The following is a 5,100-nucleotide window of genomic DNA, read 5'->3' on the forward strand; positions in this document are numbered from 1 at the left end:
TTCTAGAATAACCAATTACACCCGCCGCCTTCATCTATCTACTTGAGCTTCTGAGTAGTAGACATAGAGGCGCATTACACACCTAAGTATATCGATCTCTAATTGGGCCGCCGGCAAGGGAGGTAACTCCTCCAACCTTGATAAAAAAATAGAGGCGCTATAAAATCCTTTAGTAAATATCTAGATAGACCTTATCGATTATACCCTCGACCCACCCGGAACATGCGCAGCATAGTAGGGTGTTTTGTATTACTTGCAACGAGTCGTCAACAAGTATATCTATCTCCCCATGCACATCTACTCGTCCACCATCAAAGTATTTCCAAGTGTGCCCAGCCCACGGCACATCAAACTCTACTTTCACCATGATTGTGAACGAGCACCCCTTATATAGTTCGCAAACAATCATGGGTTTGAGGACACTGATATCTATACTTTCCCCCAAATCCATCGACTTTCCCTGGGCTCAATGTCCACAAACATTGTTATACCTAGGTGTGTCCACAGTCTCTAATTGGGGCACTACACTGCTATCCTGAGGAGGCGCCTACGTTCTTTTCTGTAGTCATTTTTCATCTCGTAGATGAGATGATGCCTGACTATGTTTGCTCCGTGAGCTTTGCATAGGCAGTAGTGCCCTTTCACCCCGATACCACACACAGAACACGTGTAGTTCGGGCTTCCCATGTGGAAACAACAGTACCCCTCAGTCCTGCATCTCCTACCGCAGGCCTCTGTCTTCCCCATAAGTATATATTGGCATCGGTACGGGGCAGGTCTCATCTTTGGTATACCCATATGAGTACTTAGTATAATTGTTTTGCAACCAACCCAGTCGCTGCTAGACCCAGCGTGATAAAGATCAATTCCCGGTCCATTTGCCCCTGGGATGGTGTGTAGTACTGAGCGAGTGTGGGCTTATGGAGTGGTTCTAACTGTTTACCTGTTAGTAGGTAGTATTCTCTCGCTGCGTCGTCGACATCGTGGAATGTTTTAACGGCATGGTTCTCACGCCTGAGTTGTTCGTTAATGTAATCGATCCTCTGGACACGTCTTTTCGCGTACTCAGATTGCGCTGCTTGTAATCGTTCCATGGCTATGTTGTAGCGCTTCTGTTCAGCCCATATCTCAGCCGCGTGTGACTCCCGTAGTTTCGAGAAGAGGAAATTACTCCCGGAAAATGCCAGGGCGTTTACTAACGCCCCGCCGACCATCATGGCGATCGTAGCCATCCTATATATAGTTACATTTACTTCAAAATATTTTCCGGTAGGATCCCTTGTTTTACTAGGATGTCCTTGGTGGCCATCGCCATACCCAGGTTCATTATGAGCATACCCATATCCTGCAGGTTGAAATCTAGCTTGATAGTCGGTTGTTTAAGCACCATTTTGGTCAACCTAGCGTACCCTACAGCTAGACTGGCGACCACGGTGGCGTGGTATGCGTCGTTGACAAACGTTTTCCCCTCAGACATTATGTATATTATATAAAAAATATATATTTATAACATGATATGTGGGTTGACCTCTAATTGTGGGGGAGGGTTCCTCCCTCCCTTGGGGGTTGTTTATTATATAACCATGAGATAGCCACGACAGCAGTTGCGCCTGCAATCAACAGGAGTGGAGCCCGGCTCCACGTGTTACTTTTATGTTGGTTAGACCACCTTTTTTTACCGGCAGCTACTCTCTTAGGGTTCTTCTGCCTGGTGACTGTAGGGGGTTGGGGTTCCCCCAACGTGAGGGTTTCCTCTGAAGGGGTTTGGGGTTCCCCAATTTGGGGGTCTCCTCCGGAGGTGTCACCTCCTGTGTCATTTCTTGGGCAGCATCCATCTTGTATACTATTATTATTATTTTTCCCTTCCTTAAATTGGCAATGCTTTGCTGTGATAATCGCTGCCGTCACCGGGCCTAAAAACATACCGTATTTGTGGTACAGCACGCAGCTGACAGAGCTCAAGGCGTGTTCCATAAAAGGGTCTTTCTCAAGGTCCTCCCGCAGGTAAAGTCGGCATTCCTGGGGAATGGGAAGGAAGTATGACGCAATACCAGTGTATATCTGGGTCATAGCCGATCCTATAGTCTTTGTCATCTCGGCTCCGAGTCTAGCCTCGTATCTAGCGTACAGCTTATCGATTTCTTCGGCTGACATTTTGTGAATTTTATCGGGAGTGTAGTCCCCAAAGTAATGTTTGGCTTTACCACCGACTGCCAACGCCACCAGTCTCTCTCGCTTGTCGTCACTCACCTGTGGCGACTGTGGCACCAACAGTTGTTCTAGCAATTCATCACACTCCATCTTATAATGTAATAAGCAAGTTTTAGTTTTAATAATATAATACCCGATGCAGGTGAAACACAGCGAAATGAAGGTTAAATTGCACACGACTAGCACTTCAAAAACAACCATAACTATAACTATAACTGATAAGTGCTAAACGCTAAGCATTTGCTAAGCATTGCTAAGCTTTACTAAGGATTTGCTAATCTTTGCTGAGCATTGCTAAGCTAAAACACCCTATAGGCCACGGGTTGGTCGGTCTTGAGCACTAGCTTAGCATGTTTAGTTTCAGCGAGCTGTTTCTTCACACGTTCCCTATCATGTTTGCTCATCACATCGTTCTCTCTCAAACACTCCTCGAACGAATCTCTGTCCTTGCAGTGAAATAAGGCCACCCATCGCGTCTGCTCCCTGAGGTCTTTCAACACCGAGTTGAACTTCTGCGTTAGCACCCAGATGCTGTGCGTCGGCCGGCAAGGCCAGGTACGATAGCATGTCTCTCTTTTTTGTTATCTCACGATTAGCGCTGCAGTCGTCCAGTATGAACAGCGTCGACTCCCCTTTAAATTTGTTGTGATAAGCCTTCAACCAGTCCTGCAGACGTGTCCCCGGGTCGACTCTGTGTACGTCCGGGTCCGTCATCACCGAAAGGTCTTTCCGTGTACGTTCTATTCATGTGCAGAGTAGGGCACATGATAACGATGTTGTCGAACACATCCCGGTAGTACCCCTCCAACATATCCAGCACGAAAACGGTCTTCCCACAGCCAGTCTGCCCGCACACTATGGCGCAGTGTGGGTCGCGGGGCAAATCAATGCCGCCAGCAGGCAGTGGCCTGCCGCCAGGCAAATCAGTAGATGGCTTGCACGAATCTCCCATTGTCTATATTAAGTTGCGCGTCCATAATAACGTACAGATATAATTTCAACTTGCCCGCGGGTTGAGCCTTCTTGGTAATCTGGATTGTTATCCCCTCGCTGCCGTTGTCGATGCGGCGACCGCTACCGTGCAGTTTATCGTCATCCGTGGATCGCATGTCCAACCACAGCGCGTACTTGGTGGTCAGGTATTCACCGATCTGCACGGAGGATAGGTCCAGGTCTTTGGTTATGTGGTGTTGGTGTTTGGCCGGTAGCTTTTTATCTCATCCCACTGCTGGTATGCCCTCATACCATGACTGAACAGCTGGTTGGGCACGCCCTCGATGGTCACTTCCACCTTTTCAATCTCGGGGTTGAAAAACTTCTCGCTGTCCTTCGGAACGGCTCGTAATCCTCCACTGGGACGACCAGGATACCTTTCATCGATCGCGCCGGCACGTTCAGGTTGATATTCCACACAGTGTCGCTCTTATCCCGCACGACCGATCTATGCCGCAGGACCCTGCGGTCGTACAGGATGGCCACCTTCCCCAGTGTCGTACTGGACACATCTTCGACCCTCGCCTGGCCAGCTCCCGGCTAGTGACCATGTCGAACTCCAGAGAGATGTTGTCGATGGTGTAACTGGCCTCATCACCGTTCGGCGTACGCACGACTTTGCTGTAGTCGTTAAACGTGAGCTCGTATTCAAGCCTATCACCCAGCGCGGCCTGGTAAAACGGCGCGTGTCCCGTGAGCAGCTCGAAGTCGAGCGGCACGCAGAACCTGTTCCCGTACGCTTGGGCGATGGCCTTTTCACCGTCCGAGATCTTGTCTAGCTGGTCTGCCGTGAAGCCGTATCCCATACGCAACCGGGTCGATTTGCTGATGCCCTGGTACACGTCATTGACGCGTTCTCCCTCGCTTTTCCAGAGGTCCCCGTAGCAGTGAAACACGTCGCTGTCGTCGATGCTCAGCACCTCGTTACCGCTGATCTTGATGGTGGTTTTCTTGATGATGGCTCGACCTACGTTCCGCACTAGCTCGCGTTTGTCGTTGTCGGAGGTCAGCGTGAGGTTGAACGTCAGTCGAACCGTGCCTGGTACGATGAGGTCATTCTCGCCCAGGTTTGGGAATCTAACCAGCAGCGTTTGATTCTGGTCTATCTTGCTGGGATTGTTGGTGATGGTCACCGACTGGCGCACGGCTCTGACGCCTAGAGGCTCTCTTGATCTTCGGAAAGGATCTAGTTTCCTACCATACATTGTTATATAGATAAAATATAAAAGTTTAATATTAAATAATGGCTGAAGGCGGTCATGAGTACATCCCTATGGATGATATGTGGGATGATAGTGCCCAGGCGTTCGGGGAGGATGACACCACATTCACGAACAACCCCTTAAGTGCTGAACTTGTACAGCCGGCCGTCAACGATTATTACGATGCAGTTGAAAAGAGAGACAACATGAAGCCGTTGGTACGAGACTATGCCAAGTTTACCATCGATAAGAAGGGCACGCTGCGATTGAAGGCTCACCCGGGGGTCGATATCATGAAAAAAGACGGGAAAGGACCGTATGCTTTGTCAACACTCACCAGTCGCCCTGGTGGGAGTCAACTGCTCTGTGATGATCTAGGCTTCATAGATTACGGGGGCGCACGGCCTAAGCTTCCCCAAAAGGTCGTCCAAGATCTGCAAGCAGCCAGGCCTGAACTCAGTAATACCGGGGACATACCCCAACGTGCTAAAGAAACATCGGACAATCACGAAAAAATATTGGCCACGTACCATGCCCACCCCTTGCCGGGCCTGGAATTTACCCTGAGGGAACTGCGAGGCCTAGACGAAGCCTTGAAACATGTACGTGGAGAACTCGTGAACAACATGGGGAAACTGAACGAAGTCGACGAGCACATCGATCACGAGAAAATAAAACTCGCCGAATCGGACGG

This window comes from Haliotis rubra, unplaced genomic scaffold (assembly GCF_003918875.1).
Source record: "Haliotis rubra isolate DU_JTF1 unplaced genomic scaffold, ASM391887v1 Scf463, whole genome shotgun sequence".
Classification (NCBI taxonomy): Eukaryota; Metazoa; Mollusca; class Gastropoda; order Lepetellida; family Haliotidae; genus Haliotis; species Haliotis rubra.